This window comes from Tursiops truncatus, chromosome 13 (assembly GCF_011762595.2).
Source record: "Tursiops truncatus isolate mTurTru1 chromosome 13, mTurTru1.mat.Y, whole genome shotgun sequence".
In the NCBI taxonomy this organism is placed as follows: Eukaryota; Metazoa; Chordata; class Mammalia; order Artiodactyla; family Delphinidae; genus Tursiops; species Tursiops truncatus.
The window spans coordinates 56,276,140-56,296,201 of record NC_047046.1 but is presented as its reverse complement, the minus strand read 5'-3'; positions in this window follow the sequence as shown (position 1 = coordinate 56,296,201).

The window sequence follows — 20,062 nt, the reverse complement described above, 5'->3', positions numbered from 1 at the left end:
AAGCAAATATAAGATTGCCCTCCCTTGTGTCATTTAAATATTATAAAATTCTTATGAAAAAGAGGAATTGGAAATGACAGAAGAAGCTACTAAAATCACATAGCCAGTTAACCATGCAGAGATCTGTCATTTGTCAAGTTTTAGAGATTTATTAGTTCTTTTTTTCCGTATCTCTCCCCCTTCTTCCAGAAGTCTGAATTGTAAAGGCTCATCTGGCACTAGAATTTTCAAGGGCAGGAACCACATACTTCTATTCCTTTATTAAAGAATTCTGGTGTCATACTTTGAATTTCATATACTTGGGATGGGACAGTCAGACCCTTTTATTGCTTTGCTGATCTCTTGAATTATATCCTCTCTGCAAAAAGGCTCCTGTGGCCTAAACTCCTCTTCTTTCGACTCTTTAGATCCAGCATCAGAGACAACTCAAAATGTCTGATTTTATATAACAGATAATAAATGGGTACAAATAGATTGCAAGGTTATAAACCAATCAGGATTTTAATATATACAGGGCATGAGTATATTACCAAGGTCTCATCTAATCAGCATGTAGAAGGAATCATGAAAGATTAGCCCATTGAGGATTCAAATATTATGTTATTGTTACCACTGTTGCTGCAGGAGAACACAAATAATCTTATAGAAATACTGGATGCAGGCTACATAAATATTCCTAGTGTCACCCTCCATATACAGGTAATCTGTCCAAGTCTCCAGTTTTGATTCTGTAAACCCACTTTTATCACATGATTCATTTGCTAAAACTTTTCTTGAATACCCTTTGTTTATAGAAGTAAGTAAGGGGCTTCCCTGGTGGCGCAGTGGTTGAGAGTACGCCTGCTGATGCAGGGGATGCGGGTTCATACCCCGGTCTGGGAGGATCCCGCATGCCGCGGAGCGGCTGGGCCCGTGGGCCATGGCCGCTGGGCCCGCGCGTACGGAGACTGTGCTGCGCGACAGGAGGGGCCGCGGCTGTGAGAGGCCCACATACAGCAAAAAAAAAAAAAAAAGAAAAGAAGCAAGTAAAACTTTCAGGCTTTTGTCTTTTCACCCACCTGTTACACACTTCAGTCTTCTCTTCCATTAACCTTACCCTCCAGATGGACTCAAATGTTTACCATCCATACCTCAAATCAAAAAAACTTTTGAAGAGTAGTGACAATAACCACCACCCCAAATTGAAATAAAGCCACTTTACGCTCCTTTACACTTGTGCATGTTCAATTATCATGTCTTTTCATCTAGTCGCATACCCCAACCACAGCTTGGACCAAGGTGTCCATTGACCTATAAGTAAATTCTCTGTCAGATGGATATAAGAGAGTTTTATGATCTATGAGGTAACTTGACCATTTTCCTTGTCATAAAAACACCCATGTTTGGATCTTTTGTGTGAGTGTGATGAGGTCTTAAGATTTCCTACTTCCCACTGGAGAACCTAGGCACCTCTCTATTGATATTAGCAAGAACTCTCTGTCTTACATCACTGATTACAGCCTACTATAAGACTTCCCTCTTTGACCTCCTGGATCAGTTTTATTCAGATCCACTTATTTGATATTAGTCATGTGTCAGCTTTTGACAACATTTCCACCACAACCTGTGTTAAATTTTCACTGTATTTATATTTCCAGTGGGCTTAATTTTGATTTCCCAACTATATTTTAAATACCTTGAGGGTCTAGGGTATGGTGATTACAGGGTATTTTGAAACAACTGCTTTGATTTCTGGTATCTTTTGATTCAGCTTAAAAGCAAATGTTAAATTACTGGGAAGAGGAGTTTATGGTGGCCTAGGATTAGGATGACAGATGATCAATTTCAGAGATGACGTGAGGTTCAAAAATGGTATGAAGAACAGTGACAGGGCTTAGACACGGATGTGATTCAGATATGAGGCAAGGTTCATGAGTACATGTTACTGGCATGGTTAATTAGGTAATTTGTATGTTTTACTTCCATTATTGGGCTATTTACATAGAATGTATAAAAATGGTGTCAGTCACAATGTTCAGCTTTGGAACATGCCCTGAGCCTTTTGAACTCCCCCAAATAATGACTAGTTTCTCTAAAACCACGTATCACATGGAGTATTAACTGACTGACTGTAGGGCCTCCTAGAAGAGGCAATTCTTATATCATACGCACAGTTAAGGATTCATTACCTTGAATTATGCTTGTATTCTGGTTGAATAGTGCAATTGCTCAGCTGTAGTTAATGAATTTCAGAATCATTTATACACTGTTCTTAAACTACCCAGAGGCTGGGTGTAAAGGTGGCAGTAAATGCAAGAATAATTAAGGAAACCCCAATAGAAAAATATCCCTAGGTCATTAAAATGTCTTCTAAGAATGGGACAACCACATGTACATAATGAGAATGTTGTATCTCTCCATGGGATATGCAGGTTGGTGGGTGCATTCCTAGCTCCCTTTGTTCTCTTAACTTATTCTTTTATTTGTTTCAGAGCATTTCTTTGTGGGACTGTTTCAATCCTCATTCTCACCTCAAGTTAGTCCAACTTAAAATTGTCTTACTGGAGCATAGGGGCCCAGATTTGTTTCATTTGGTGGCAGTAGGTTCTAGGATCTGACACATTTGTCTTCAGGAGACATAAAATTTCTCAGGTTGTAGCTGCTGTTACTTGTAGGAATTGACTGAGTTGGAAATCATTTGAGATTCAGCGTGTTGGGGGCTCTTAGTGAATTTTTAAAATCATTTGCTTTTACTAGTGCCCTATAGTTTTATGGCCTCCTTGTGTGAATTGGAAAAACATGCCTTCCTTCTGTGAATCCATGGTGGGGAGAGTGGATATGCCTTCCTGAAATTTAAAAGGTTTGCCTCCCTTCTGCTGGCTGCCTCCTTATATCAGATGCATAGCTTGGTGAGTCACCACTCACCCTTTTGGCTATATCCTTGCAGGAAACACAATCCGCACAACCATATATGACAGTCCTGACTGGTTAGTGCAACATTATAGGCATCAGTCAGAAAATATTGGTATTTTGTATACAATGTGTGTGTTGATTTATATAAACATTTACATATTGTTTACATATATTTATGTATTTTTTAGCCAAATAAACATGTGTTTCTTTTGTTAATACACATCCCCAATCTTCTAGAAGTTCTTGTATTGGGGTTATATATACTAACTCCAACAAGTAGGATAAAAACCATGTAACAAGAAAACCATCAGTAGTTCTAAGGGAAAATATCACCATCAATCTAAAGGGAGCTAAATAAATATACAACTTATTTTTAATGGGTTTATAATAATAGTAAAATGTTAATAGAAATTGGAGGCATAGTTTTAAACATAACAGGTCTGCTTAGTATCTACCATGATTCCCTCCTTTTTAAGAAGGCACTTCCTCTAACAAATACAGCTTACTTGATTTTCTGCATCATGTAAGTCAACCAATGTTTTCCCTATGTTCTAGCAACCACCTACCATTAACCAGTGTGTCCCAAAGGAACATTTGATTGACTCCTTAGTGTTGGGCAGTAGGAGTATCCGAAAAAGTAGAAAATGGGTCTCTTTCCTTGAAGAATTTATATATGGTTGGATCCATGATGGTACAACACAAGTCTTATAGTAATCAAGTATTAAATTTCATCTTATTTTTGATCTAGCTGTCAGATCAAACTCATTATTAGGATCCAGATGTGCTGAGTTTCTGGATAAGATAATTTAAATGAGTATTTATTTTTACTATTGCTAGATGCTAAAGATAGACAGCTGCACTCTCCTAGGGTCTCCTTCCTGGAATAGAACAGTAGCAAAAGACTAGATCACCCAGCCCCTGCTTCCTTAGTTCTGACAACAATAGTGATTCTCTCAGATACCAGTTCAGGTGAGAATTAGCTAATAGAGGCAATGGTAAGAAGGGAAGTTCTTTCTCCAGAAGTGCATGTATGTGTGTGTGTGTGTGTGTGTGTGTGTGTGTGTGAGAGAGAGAGAGAGAGAGAGAGAGAGAGAGAGGTGTGCAGTGCACATATCAGACTTTTAGAGCTGAAAGATGCCTTAAAAACTGCCACATCTCATACCATCATTTTAGAGATAGGACACAAAGACCTTGGAGTAGTTAAGTGATTTGCTCAAGGTCACACATTTTAGTCTTCAGATCATAGAAATTATTGTTACTTTTGGTAAAGCACAATTCAGCACTGTTCCAAGGGACCAGAACTCTATCCCAAACTTTCTCTTTCCTTTTCCAGTCTCATCATAATCTGCCACTCTTTACTGTGGTTCCTCAGGAAGAAGTGAGGGAGTCTTAAAAAACATCCAGCTCTCCAGATTCAATTGGCAGGTTAATCGAAAACAAATTTTTTATAGCACAATAAAGGACCTGGGAATAGTGACACATTAATATTTGTTTCTCAAAGAGTGGACCCTGAGAGAATAAAGCTGCATGCAATTGAATTATGGTACCCAGAGTGTGGGGGATGCATTTTGCGTTGCTTTATTTTACACCACCATTAATCAAGCAACAGAGAGTAAAGCCTGCCTCAACAACTGCTGCCAGGGCACCCCGAGAGAAATGTCACCCCCAATTTGGGGGAAGGAAGACAGCTCTCTGAAGTATCTTATGTGATTACAATATAGTTTTCATGATGTTTTCTTAATAAAACAAAAGATGGCCTTCTGACAAAAATATCATCTGGTTTTTATAATGTAAAATACAGCAATTTTATCAGCATTAACACTGATTGGCTGTCATTAGACCCTTGCCTTCTAATAAAATTTATGATACCTTTCAGGAGCCCAATTTGATAGAAAGTGAAGTGATTGCACCCTGCTTAGATATCTCTCTGGCATCTATTCCAACAATAATGTGGTAATTTTATGCATGAAATAGCACAATTGGCATAAATAGTTATAGTACTGAGTGCTGTCTAAGGAAACTGGCTGGTGGAAAATTAAAAAGCGCTTCACACTTTTGAAACAGGTAATTAGGATTTTTCTTCATGCTCATACAAGGCAGACTGGAGTTTCATTTTATATTTCATGTTTCATTAAAACATAGATGTTAAAAATAAATGTTGAATTTAAAACTGCACATATTATGAAATTAAAGGTATAGTTCAAAGGTAGGGGGTGCAAAGTATGTGATGGGACCTGGGAATGTTATATCTAGTTACAGTGGGATATCATTTTTTAAAATAGTTTTGACGGGTAATATAGCCTTATTTCAAGTATGTTACTTTGGAAAGAATTGGTTTAGAAATAAGTTGCATTCAATCTCCAGGTCTTTAGCCAAACAAGCAGAATGTTGCCTGGATTGAAACTCTAACTGAGGATGATGCCTTTCATTTAATTGGCAGGTGAAGGTAGGCTTTGGGTCATGTGGGATTTGCTGAGCAGTTTTGAACTTTGCATTGGGCTCAACTGTTCCCTGTCTATTCCACAATTCCACCCTGACCTTGGCTGCTTGATCAGACCTGAGCCAAGCCCCAGTGGAATCTTTTTGATTCTCTTGAACTGTGCTGTGGTTTTGGGAGGCAGGCAAAAGGCTGTAATGACACCATTGTATTAACCTCCACTTATGACCCAGCTGAGGGCAGGCTTTTAAGTTTTCCCAGCTGTGTCATTAAATTTGTTGCTCTGGCCCCACTGACATGACACCGTCACAATCCCAGACACAGACTAATGACCACAGTTGTGAAGGCAGCATGTTATAGAAGAGAGTACACAGGGCTAAGAGTATAGAAAACTGGGCTTCTGACTTGATTTTCCACAACTACACATGTGGAATTAGGAAGGACCTCAAACCTTTGTATGCCTCAGTTTCCTCCTATGTAAATGGAAATTGTGGCCACGTTTCCTTTTTTAGAAGTTTGTGTTTGAATATAGTTGCAAAACAAGTTGAAAAATGATAAAGCAAAATAGCACTCCACATATGCACAGGGTATTGCTATGTTGTAATGAAAAACTGTATGCAAAATGAAAAGAATTGTGTTTTTGTATAATAAAAAATGTTTTTTCTTATAATGTTTGGAGAGCAAGCTGTGTCAGTGATTTAGGAAGATATTACAAAATGTTCTCATATGTACATGTATAAGAACCATACCATAGAAAGAGCAGCAGCATTCATTGTGACAAAGTAAAATTGCAAAGTCCCGGGCAGTTTCAATAGAAAATCATGAAGTAGGAAAGAAATTCAACATTGCTAATAATCTCACTGTAAATTCTGCTTATTTTTCCTATCATATTTTCTAGTGATTGCAGTATAAAGCTGTGGCCTGTTAACATTATAATATGTTCACATTCTCAAGCAATTCTAGACAAAATAATCTAGTCCACCAGAGAGGTGATAATGCAAAGGATATTGGGGACAAACACAATTCTCATTAACCGTTATCAGTGTTATTAAGTTCTAGATAGAAGTTCTAGATAGAAGTCACTTCACATTATAGTTATTGTGCATCCATAATTAGAATAACTTGCTCAAAGATTTTTGAGTATCTTTTATAAAAGTCATTGAGACTAATATGGACTTCTTCACTTTACCTTTCTTTATGCCAATAGGATGATGTTTCTAATTCACAAAGTTGATTATATTATTTTTCACATGTTGTAGAGAGAACTTATATTCCCCAAGAGGGAATGTCATGTGAGAAACATGCTAGCCTTCTTTCTCCACACCCTCTCACTTACTCCGCCCTGAAGGAAGAGGAGAATGGTTCAATAATTAATGAGACTAAGAGAAGAGCCTGTCTCAACATACCCTCTTTCCCATTTTTCAGATCTGCCTGGCTGAAGGATAGGTCTTATCAGCTTCTGTTTCACTGTAGTGAGAAATTTTGAGTCCGATTATTTTGTTTGGCTCACTATATTATCTACAGCATTGAGAACCTGGCACATAGTAGATGCTCAATCAATATTTCTTGGACAAATAAATGAGTAAAAACACCAGTGTGTGTGGGGGGGAGTGAACCTGGGTAAGTGTATCTATCAACCTTGAAGACAAAATTCTCCCTGGAGTACGTTGTCTTGAGGTGTAAACTAGGAGGAAAAATACTAGGAAGACTGATTATGGCCATCTATTTAAGACACATTCTCAGATCCAATTTTGTCAGATATAAAGAGGGTACTTGCTCATCAGCTTGACTCTTGTGTCTTTATTTTTTCAATTTAGTTCAAAACTTGTATAATAGGGGACTGTGATATACTTTTATCCCCACATACCAACTTTCATTAACTGCTTGAAACTAATAATTCTACTTGAACTAATAAAGTTCAAATTTGTTAGAATGATCAAAAAGAACTTTCATGACTTCACACAATTTTTCTGTAGGAGGAATGGTGGAGCTAGGGTGGGTAACTGAGAGACTCAATTAAAGGTAAATAAATGAACAGAAGCTTATGAGGAAGACTCACAAGAAATAGAGAGTAGAATTGGTATGTTTCAATAAAACATACACAATAAAAATTTGTTGATCAAAAATAATTACATAATACAGGAAAATATTGACATGATATGCTAATAATATATACAATTCTTATGTATTTTAATAACCTCTTTTCATCAATTTTAAACATGATTACATCTGACATTTTTCTCAGTTTCAAGATGGTTCAGTTTAAGCTCAGACACCTGGGGTCGGTCCATGTGTTTGTATCTCTAATATGAACTTTGGCTCCAGTCATGAAGAAACATACTATTACAATTCCAATAAAATAGTGCAGAATATGCCTTTTGAAGAAAGAGACTCATGCCATTGGGAACTGCCTTTTAGATATCTCAGATCCAGGCAGGAGGTTATTGCAAACTCTCTAAGGTATAAGTTAAGGAACATAAGAGTTTACAAAAAGGAGTCTGTTTTATTTCATCTAGATGGTATTCATCACACTGATTCACTTTGAAAATTATCAATGTGCCATATGCTCTAAAGAAAGAGAAATTGATCCATAGAGGAAGGAATTTCCACAGACAAGAATCAGAAATTATTGGTACACAAATTTCAGAGAGAACTAGCTACATTTAGATTTTGCTTTGAGTCACTTTCCCCAAAGAACAAAGTTTCCATATGTAAGACGAAAGAGCTAAAAAGAAACTGAGCTTATACTGAAACAGTTCACTCATTCATTAGTTTATTTATTAAGTGAATGCTTTTTGGGAAAAACAGTGGCATCATGAAAAAATGAAGGCTGTAATATGAGACAACTCACTTAGGTTTGGGCATTTGCTTTGTTCATAGTTTATTTGGCAAATTATTTACCCTTTTCTGGACTCATTTTCTCCATTTCATAAGCCAAGGATAATAATAACTTCATTATGTTATTGTGAAGATTAAATAATGTAAAAGAATCAGGTATAGTGTACACACAAAATTATTCCTTTTTATCTCCTTTCCTCACTCAACTCTTCCCCATCTCCCTATTCTAAGTGTTGGGAAAGCAAAGATGACCCAGATATTTCATTGCCCTTAAGTTTTGGCAGTTTAATGGAGGAGCCACGCAATTCAAAGCAAAATCACTTATCAATGTGGTAAGTGCTATGCATAGGACCCTGTATGCAAATCTAACTCTGCTTGGAGCTTCCAGAGAAGCATTCACAGAGGAGGTGTTACAGAGGCAATGGCACACACTAAGCCACAGGAGAGAGAGAACATGACAAGGCCAAGAAACAACAGGTATGTTAATATAACTAGAGCATAAGGTGCTTATGGAAGTGGTAGGAAACAGAGCTGAGTAGATAGACTGGACAAGCCATCCGATGACGTATAGGGGTTGTTAGAAGCAGGAGATTTTCCTCTGCAGGTGATAGGGATTCACAAAAGTGTTTAAGTAGAGATTAGCTGGGTCAATCTCATTTTAGAGAGCTCACTCTTGTGAACACATGGAAAGTAGAATAAAAACTGATTAGGAGGGCTTCCCTGGTGGTGCAGGGGTTCAGAGTCCGCCTGCCGATGCAGCGGACACAGGTTCATGCCCCAGTCCTGGAAGATCCCACATGCCGTGGAGCGGCTAGGCCCGTGAGCCATGCCTGCTGAGCCTGCGCGTCCGGAGCCTGTGCTCCTCCGCAAAGGGAGAGGCCACAACAGTGAGAGGCCCACTTACCGCAAAAACAAACAAACAATCAAACAAAAAAACACACAAAACTGATTAGGAATTGTTCAATGAGTTCCGGAAATTTTTTTAACAAAATAAATGCAGAAAAGGAAAGACAGATGTGAGAGACATTTAAAAGGTATAAGAGAGAGCTGTGGAATTGGAAATGTTATGAGGGACACACCGAGTACACTCTTCACTAAAGTAAAATGCAAGTATTAAAGTTGGGATCTAGCTGGTAGAAGCCATTGACATTGCACTGCCAAAGCCACAGGGGACTTACATACTTCTGTGCTGATTGCCTCTATTGCTAAAAGGGAAAGTTTAGTATTGTTTATAGCGCCATAGGTTACCTCTATGCAAAATGTCATTAGACAAACCCTAATAAGTTAAATGAGGGGTATGAAGAAGAGAGTTTTATGACTGCTCAGAGACAATTTATAGTAACAACAAATCCCAACATTTGTGTGTTAGAAGTAGCATTTGTACATGATTAGTTTTCTTCTGCTAATGTACTTAAACCATACTGGCATCTGGTTAATTAATTTTTTACTCAGTTATGTCTTCCTTCATAATATCCAGAGAAATTTGCTGCTTGACACATATACATTGATCTAGACAATTGTAAATCCTCTCCCACATGAGTGGATCTCCCTCTTCCCATTATGCTCCTCCCCTTCTTGATCCTTATTCATAGGTGATTGCACCTCCCCTTTTCCCTACTCCACTGTCCTGGAGATCGATTGGAAAGATGCACTCAGTATACCAAGGAGACTCTGAAATATTAACTATCCAGAACAGACATTTTTTTTTTTTTCTTAAACAACTTCCAGTTGTTATTTTCTATAATCTCCAATGTTAAGTCCATAATATTTAAAAAAAATCAAAATTCAACATCCTGGAAGTACTAATGTGTTATGCAAATACAGTTATTTAATATTGCACTTTGCTTAATAATCTTATCAGAATATTTTTGTAGTATTGACAAGTTTAGTGGCTGATGCCTTTTATGGAATTGAGGTGCATAGGCTTTGCCCTAGAGCCAAGAAAATGGAAAGCTATTTCAGATAATATTAAAGTGTTTCTAACTCTGGGATCAGAAATAATTGGAAGAAGCCCTTAATGCTTTAGAAGTACTGTCCTTGGGCTTTCCTGGTGGCGCAGTGGTTGAGAGTCCGCCTGCCGATGCAGGGGACACGGGTTCGTGCCCCGGTCCGGGAGGATCCCACATGCCGCGGAGCGGCTGGGCCCGTGAGCCATGGCTGCTGAGCCTGCGTGTCCGGAGCCTGTGCTCTGCAACGGGAGAGGCCACGACAGTGAGAGGCCCGCATACCACAAAAAAAAAAAAAAAAAAAAAAAAAAGAAGTACTGTCCTCCTTTACTTTTAAAGTTCTGAACACAATGTGAGGAACTAAGAGAGATAGTAAAGTAGACGTGGTTTCTGTGTTCAAAAGTCTTTGCCGTTTAGATGGGATAAAATATCCATGTATATGTAAAGCACCTATTATATAAAACAATACACAATGTTGTATGATCAACTGGTAGATTGTGTGGATATATGCTAAATAAAAATATAGAGAGTGAAAACACATACCTCTCAAACAATTATATAACAGAATGATGTTGAACTAAAACTTACAAAACAAAACTGTTCAAAGATGAGAGACTATCTTTCATTTATTTATTGTGAAAACTAATATTTACTACTAGGTGACAGATACAGTTCTATGCACTGGGATGCAGTGGTAAATGACGTAGTAAAAGCTCCTGACCTGATGGGATTTATCAACTAGAAAGAAGAAAATAAACAAATAGTTAACGTAATATCTTTTGGGGAAGTGATGTGAGGTAAAGAGGCAAATAAAGAATCATAATTGGAACTAACTGAAATGTGGGACCATTTATGAAGGTGGGGAACAACTGTATTTGGATAAGAGTATGAAGTGGCAAAAAAAAAGGCCTCAAGAGTTCTGTATTCAACTATGTTGAGTTTGATGTTTATTAATCAGTCAATTTTTTTTTTTTTTTTTTTTTTGCGGTGTGTGGGCCTCTCACTGTTGTGGCCTCTCCCGTTGTGGAGCACAGGCTCTGGATGCGCAGTCTCAGAGGCCATGGCTCACGGGCCCAGCCGCTCCGCAGCATGTGGGATCTTCCCGGACTGGGGCATGAGCCCATGTCCCCTGCATTGACAGGTGGACTCCCAACCACTGCACCACCAGGGAAGCCCTAATCAGTCAATTTTAGAGTTAAGGGGAGACATAAATGTGAAGGTGTTAGTGAACAGATGATGCTCAAAGCCATGGATTGATGGATGATCCAAGGCGGAGAGTGATTGCTGAGAGAAAAATAAAGTCTAATCTCAGGTTGGGAAGAGGAGGAAAAACCAGCCAAGGTGACAGAAAGCAGCCAGTGAGGTAAGTGGAAAACCAGGAGGCTGACATGTCCTGGAAGCAAAGTGAATAAGTGCTTTAAGGATGAGGAAGTGATTAAGTGTGCCAAATGTTGCTATAGAGTAGAGAAAGATTAGAACTGAGAAGGGACTAGTGATTCAGCAACATGAAAGTTTTTGGTGACTGGACAAGAACAGTGCCATTGGACTGGATGGAAGCTTCACTGGAATGGCTTCAAGATAGAACTGGAATTGAGGAAATGGAAAGAATGAGCTTAAATAACATTTTCATGAATTTTCCTGGAAGAGGAGAGACATGTATGAGGGGAATGTAAGGCCGAGGAAGTTGTTAAAATGAGAGGTATTATGACCGGTATTTAGACTGATGAGAAGAATACAGTGGAGAGAGTGATTGATGGCACAGAGAGAGAAGTAAAATCGCAGGAACAAAGTCCTTTGCACATTTTACAGAGTGTGGGATGCAGTGTGCAAGGGGAATATTTGGCCTTCAAAGTGAGCAGGAAAAGGTCATTCACTGTAACAGAAGGAAAGCATTGAAATGAGAGTACAGGTATTTTGGTGACTTTGTTGATGGGGACGAGGATATTATTCTTTTATGATTTCTCTGTTTTATCACTAAAATTAAACATGAAATCATCAACAGGGTGAGGAATTGGAGAAAGTATTAAAGTTCTGAGGAGAAGGGAAAAGTAGTGACAGTGTTCTAGAGGATATTTGTAGAGTAGAAGAACTAGGGAAATGGAGAAAGACTGCAAGGACATTCTGAGAACTCACAAGAGATGGATGGTTATAAACTTAAAGTGAAACCAATCAGCATTATCATGTTGTTTTCATTTTTTCCCAACCCACATTCATAGCTTTAGTGGGGTAGGTGAGGAAATAAGTCTCACCAAGAGGAGAGGGGAAGGCAAAGGAGATGGGGTTGTTATGCAAGGGAACAAGTGATTGACCCTGGAGTCTAAGCTGGGGAAGGAGGGAAAAGAAGACATAAGATGGGTTTTGGACAATGAAAAAGGGATGGGCTATGGATTGGAAAACAGTGTTCATGAATTTTTGGTTTGGAGGTAGGGGCAGAAATGTATTGGGGGTTCATGAAGTGGGCTTACAGCTGAAATTTTGGAGGAAATGAAGATACTCATAGGGTAAATACTAGGATGTGGTATGAGAAAGGGAGGAATTTTTGAGGTGGGAAAGTCACATGGTCAGTATAATCATGTTTGGGAATGGGTATTATGGGGAAAGGCAGATGTGAGTAAATATGTGAACAAATAGATTAAGCCTAAGTATTCATTTGAAGAGGAATTATTATTTTTTAACATTTTTATTGGAGTATAATTGCTTTACAATGGTGTGTTAGTTACTGCTTAATAACAAAGTGAATCAGTTATACATATTTTCCCATATCTCTTCCCTCTTGCGTCTCCCTCCCTCCCACCCTCCCTACCCCACACCTCTAGGTGGTCACAAAGCACCGAGCTGATCTCCCTGTGCTATGCTGCTGCTTCCCACTAGCTATCTATTTTACGTTTGGTAGTGTATATATGTCCATGCCACTCTCTCACTTTGTCACAGCTTACCCATTCTCCTCCCTGTATCCTCAAGTCCATTCTCTACTAGGTCTGTGTCTTTATTCCTGTCTTACCCCTAGGTTCTTCATGACATTTTTTTTTCTTTAGATTCCATATATATGTGTTAGCATACAGTATTTGTTTTTCTCTTTCTGACTTACTTCACTCTGTATGACAGACTCTAGGTCCATCCACCTCACTACAAATAACTCAATTTCGTTTCTTTTTTGGCTGAGTAATATTCTACTGTATATATGTGCCACATCTGCTTTATCCATTCATCTGTCGGTGGATACTTAGGTTACTTCCATGTCCTGTCTATTGTAAATAGAGCTGCAATGAACATGTTGGTACATGACTCTTTTTGAATTATAGTTTGCTCAGGGTATATGCCCTGTAGTATGATTGCTGGGTCATATGGTAGTCCTATTTTTAGTTTTTTAAGGAACCTCCATACTGTTCTCCATAGTGGCTGCATCAATTTACATTCCCACCAACAGTGCAAGAGGTTTCCCTTCTCTCCACACCCTCTCCAGCATTTATTGTTTGCAGATTTTTTGAAGATGGCCATTCTGACCAGTGTGAGGTGATATCTCATTGTAATTTTGATTTCCATTTCACTAATGATTAGTGATGTTGAGCATTCTTTCATGTGTTTGTTGGCAATCTGTATATCTTCTTCGGAGAAATGTCTATTTAGGTCTTCTGCCCATTATTGGATTGGGTTGTTTATTTGATATTGAACTGCATGAGCTCTGTGCAAATTTTGGAGATTAATCCTTTGTCAGTTGCTTCATTTGTAAATATTTTCTCCCATTCTGATGGTTGTCTTTTGGTCTTCTTTATGGTTTCCTTTGCTGTGCAAAAGCTTTTAAGTTTCATTAGGTCCCATTTGTTTATTTTTGGTTTTATTTCCATTACTCTAGGAGGTGGGTCAAAAAGGATCTTGCTGTGATTTATGTCATAGAGTGTTCTGCCTATGTTTTCCTCTAAGAGTTTGATAGTGTCCGGCCTTACATTTAGGTCTTTAATCCATTTTGAATTTATTTTTGTGTATGGTGTTAGGGAGTGTTATAATTTCATACTTTTATATGTAACTGTCTAGTTTTCCCAGCACCACTTATTGAAGAGGCTGTCTTTTCTCCACTGTATATTTTTGTTTCCTTTATCAAAGATAAGGTGACCATATGTGTGTGGGTTTATCTCTAGGCTTCCTATCATGCTCCATTGATCTATGTTTCTGTTTTTGTGCCAGTACCATACTGTCTTGATTACTGTAGCATTGTAGTGTAGTCTGAAGTCAGGGAGCCTGATTCCTCCAGCTCCATTTTTCTTTCTCAAGATTGCTTTGACTATTTGGGGTCTTTTGTATTTCCATACAAATTGTGAAATTTTTTGTTCTAGTTCTGTGAAAAATGCCAGTGGTAGTTTGATAGGGATTGCATTGAATCTGTAGATTGCTTTGGGTAGTAATTTTCAAAATGTTGATTCTTCCAATCCAAGAACATGGTATATGTCTCCAGCTATTTGTATCATCTTTAATATCTTTCATCAGCGTCTTATAATTTTCTGCATACAGGTATTTTTTCCCCTTAGGTAGGTTTATTCCTTGATGTTTTATTCTGTTTGTTGCAATGGTAAATGGGAGTGTTTTTGTAATTTCATTTTCAGATTTCTCATCATTAGTGTATAGGAATGCAACAGATTTCTGTGCATTAATTTTGTAAGCTGCTACTTTACTAAGTTCATTGATTAGTTCTAGTAGCTTTCTGGTGGTATCTTTAGGATTCTCTATGTATAGTATCATGTCATCTGCAAACAGTGACAGCTTTACTTCTTCTTTTCAGATTTGGATTACTTTTATTTCTTTTACTTCTCTGATTGCTGTGGCTAAAACTTCCAAACTATGTTGAATAAGAGAGGTGAGAGTGGGAAACCATATCTTGTTCCTCATCTTAGTGGGCATGCTTTCAATTTTTCACCATTGAGGACAATGTTGGCTATGGGTTTGTCATATATGGCCTTTATTATGTTGAGGAAAGTTCCCTCTATGCCTACTTTCTGCAGGGTTTTTATCATAAATGGGTGTTGAATTTTGTCAAAAGCTTTCTCTGGATCGATTGAGATGATCATATGTTTTTTCTCCTTCAATTTGTTAATATGGTGTATCACATTGATTGATTTGTGTATATTGAAGAATCCTTGCATTCCTGGGATAAATCCCTCTTGATCATAGTGTATGGTCCTTTTAATGTGCTGTTGGATTCTGTTTGCTAGTATTTTGTTGAGGATTTTTGCATCTATGTTCATCAGTGATTTTGGCCTGTAGCTTTCTTTCTTTGTGACATATTTGTCTGATTTTGGTATCAGGGTGATGGTAGCCTCGTAGAATGAGTTTGGGAGGCTTCCTCCCTCTGCTATATTTTGCAAGAATTTGAGAAGGATAGGTGTTAGCTCTTCTCTAAATGTTTGATAGAATTTGCCTGTGAAGCCATCTGGTCCTGGGCTTTTGTTTGTTGGAAGATTTTTAATCACAGTTTCAATTTCAGTGCTTGTGATTGTTCTGTTTATATTTTCTATTTCTTCCTGGTTCAGTCTCAGAAGGTTGTGCATTTCTCAGAATTTGTCCATTTCTTCCAGGTTGTCCATTTTATTGGCATAGAGTTGCTTGTAGTAGTCTCTCATGAACCTTTGCATTTCTGCAGTGTCAGTTGTTACTTCTCCTTTTTCATTTTTAATTTTACTGATTTGAGTCTTCTCCCTTTTTTTCTTGATGAGTCTGGCTAATGGTTTATCAAGTTTGTTTATCTTCTCAAAGAACCATCTTGTAGTTTTATTGATCATTTCTATTGTTTCCTTCATTTATTTTTGATCTGATCATTATGATTTCTTTCCTTCTGCTAACTTTGTTTTTTTTTTTTGTTTGTTTGTTTTTCTTTCTCTAATTGCTTTAGGTGTAAGGTTAGGTTGTTTATTTGAGATGTTTCTTGTTTCTTATGGTAGGATTCTATTGCTATAAACTTTTATCTTAGAACTGCTTTTGCTGAATCCCATGGGTTTTGTGCTGTCGTGTTTTCATTGTCATTTGTTTCTAGGTATTTTTTGATTTGTTCTTTGATTTATTTAGTAATCTCTAGGTTATTTAGTAGTGTATTGTTTAGCCTCCATGTGTTTGTATTTTTTTACAGATTTTTTCTGTAATTGATATCTAGTCTCATAGCATTGTGGTTGGAAAAGGTACTTGATACGATTTCAATTTTCTTAAATTAACCAAGGGTTGATTTGTGACCTAAGATATGATCTATCCTGGGGAATGTTCCATGAGCACTTGAGCAGAATATGTATTCTGTTGTTTTTGGATGGAATGCCCTATAAATATCAATTAAGTCCATCTTGTTTAATGTATCATTTAAAGCTTGTGTTTCCTTATTTATTTTAATTTTGGCTGATCTGTCCATTGGTGAAAATGTGGTGTTAAAGTCCCCTACTATGATTTTGTTACTGTTGATTTCGCCTTTTATGGCTGTTAGTATTTGCTTTATGTATTGAAGTGCTCCTATGTTGGGTGCATAAATATTTTAAATTGCTATATCTTCTTCTCAGATTGATCCCTTGATCATTATGTAGGGTCTTTCTTTGTCTGTTGTTAACAGTCTTTATTTTAAAGTCTATTTTGTCTGATATCAGAATTGTTCCCCCAGCTGTCTTTTGATTTCCATTTGCATGGAATATCTTTTTCCATCCCCTCGCTTTCAATCTGTATGTGTCCCTAGGTCTGAAATGGGTCTCTTGGAGGCAGCATATATACAGGTCTTGTTTTTGTATCCATTCAGCTAGTCTACGTCTTTTGGTTAGAGCATTTAATCCATTTACATTTAAGGCAATTATCAATATGTATGTTCCTATTACCATTTTCCTAATTGTTTTGGGTTTGTTACTGTAGGTCTTTTCCTTCTCTTGTCTTTCCTGCATAGAGAAGTTCCTTTAGCATTTGTTGTAAAGCTGGTTTGGTGGTGCTGAAATCTCTTAGCTTTTGCTTGTCTCTAAAGATTTAAATTTATCCATCTAATCTGAATGAGATCCTTGCTGGGTAGAGTAATCTTTGTTGTAGGTTTTTCTCCTTCATCACTTTAAATATGTCCTGCCAGTCCCTTCTGGCTTGCAGAGTTTCTGCTGAAAGATCAGCTGTTAACCTTATGGGGATTCCCTTGTGTGTTTTTTGTTGTTTTTCCTGTGCTGCTTTTTATATTTGTTCTTTGTGCTTAATTTTTGATAGTTTGATTAATATGTGTCTTGATGTGTTTTTCCTTGGATTTATCCTGTATGTGACTCTCTGTGCTTCCTGGACTTGATTAAATATTTCCTTTCCCATATTAGGGAAGTTTTCAACTATAATATTTTCAAATATTTTCTTAGTCCCTTTCTTTTTCTCTTCTTATTGTGGGACCCCTATAATTCAAATATTGGTGCATTTACTGTTGTCCCATAGGTCTCTGAGACTGTCCTCAGTTCTTTTCTTTATTTTGCTCTGCAGTAGTTATTCACAATTTTTTATCTTCCAGGCCACTTATCCGTTCTTCTGCCTCAGTTATTCTGCTATTGATCCCTTCTAGAGAATTTTTAATTTCATTTATTGTGTTGTTAATCATTGCTTGTTTCATCTTTAGTTCTTCTAGGTTCTTGTTAAATGTTTCTTGTATTTTCTCTATTCTATTTCCAAGATTTTGGATGATCTTTACTAACATTATTCTGAATTCTTTTTCAGGTAGACTGCCTATTTCCTCTTCATTTGTTAGGTTTGGTGGGTTTTTGCCTTGCTCCTTCACCTGCTGTGTGTTTTTCTGTCTTCTCATTTTGCTTAACTTATTGTGTTTGGGGTCTCCTTTTCACAGGCTGCAGGTCGGTAGTTCCCGTTGTTTTTGGTGTGTCTCCGCAGTGGATAGGTTAGTTCAGTGGGTTTTGTGGACTTCCTGGTGGAGGGGCTAGTGACTGTGTTCTGATGGATGAGGCTGGATCTTTTCTTTCTGGTGGGCAAGTCCACATCTGGTGGTGTGTTTTGGGGCGTCTGTGGCCTTATTATGATTTTAGGCAGCCTCTCTGCTAATAGATGGGGTTGTGTTCCTGTCTTGCTAGTTGTTTGGCATAGGGTGTTCAGCACTGTAGCTTGCTTGTCATTGAGTGAAGCTAGGTTTTGGCGTTGAGATGGAGATCTCTGGGAGATTTTCGCCTTTGATATTATGTGGAGCTGGGTGGTCTCTTGTGGACCAGTGTCCTGAACGTGGCTCTCACACATCAGAGGCACAGCCCTGACACCTGGCTGGAGAACCAAGAGTCCTTCATTCACACGGCTCAGAATAAAAGGGAGAAATAATAGAAAGAAAGAAAGAAAGAAAGAAAGAAAGAAGATAAAATAAAATAAGTTATTAAAATAAAAAAACAATTATTAAGAAAAAAAAATTTTAAAGTTAAAAAAAAAAAAAAATGAACAGACCGAACCCTAGAACAAATGGTAAAAGCAAAGCTATACAGACAAAATCACACACAGAAGCATACACATACACACTCAAAAGAAGAGAAAAAGGGAAAAAAAAAAAAAAAAATATATATATATATATATATATATATATATATATATGTATATGTATATCGTTGCTCCCAAAGTCCACCTCCTCAGTTTGGGATTATTCATTTTGTATTCAGGTATTCCACAGACACAGGGTACATCAAGTTGATTGTGGAGATTTAATCCGCTGCTTCTGAGGCTGCTGGGAGAAATTTCCCTTTCTCTTTGTTCGCACAGCTCCCGGGGATCAACTTTGGATTTGGTCCCGCGTGTAGGTCGCCTGAGGGCGTCTGTTCTTTGCTCAGACAGGACGGGGTTAAAGGAGCAGCTGATTCGGTGGCTCTAGCTCTCTCAGGCTGGGGGGAGGGAGGGGTACGGATACGGGGCGAGCCTGCAGCAGCAGAGGCCAACAGGACGTTGCAACAGCCTGAGGCACGCCGTGTGTTCTCCTGGGGAAGTTGTCCCTTGATCACGGGACCCTGGCAGTGGCGGGCTGCACAGGCTCCCAGGAGGGGAGGTGTGGATACTGACCTGTGGTTGCACACAGGCTTCTTGCTGGCTGCAGCAGCAGCCTTAGCGTCCCATGCCCATCTCTGGGTTCTGCGCTGATAGCCGCGGCTAGCACCCTTCTCTGGAGCTCCTTTAAGTGGCTCTCTTAATCCTGTCTCCTTGCGCACCAGGAAACAAAGCGGCAAGAAAAAGTCTCTTGCCTCTTCAGCAGCTCCAGACCTTTTCTAGGACTCCCTCCTGGCTAGCCGTGGTGCACTAACCCCTTCAGGCTGTGTTCACGCAGCCAAACCCAGTCCTCTCCCTGCGATCCGACTGAAGCCCGAGCCTCAGCTTCCAGACCCCACCCGTCCCGGCGGTGAGCAGACAAGCCTTTCGGGCTGGTGAGTGCCAGTCAGCACCCATCCTCTGTGCGGGGATCTCTCTGCTTTGCCCTCCGCACCCCTGTTGCTGCGCTCTCCTCCACGGCTCTGCAGCTCCCCCCACCCACCCTCCACCTGCAGTCTCTGCCTGTGAAGGGGCTCCCTTGTGTGTGGAAACCTTTCCTCCTTCACAACTCCCTCCTGCTGGTGCAGGTCCCATCCCTATTCTTTTGTTTCTGTTTTTTCTTTTTTCTTTTACCCTACCCAGGTACGTGGGGAGTTTCTTGCCTTTTGGGAAGTCTGAGGTCTTCTGCCAGCATTCAGTAGGTGTTCTGTAGGAGCTGTTCCACATGTAGATGTATTTCTGATGTATTTGTGGAGAGGAAGGTGATCTCCACATCTTACTCTTCCACCATCTTGAAGCTCCTCAGGAATTATTTTTAATGACAATGAAAGGTGATCTTGATACCTGAGTGATAACATTGGCATAAAAATAATGATCATTTCTATTCTCAATCTCTTATTAAAACAAGCAAAAGCATATGACATCAGGAAGAAGTACAATCTCCATGAAATATATTCTAAAGAAT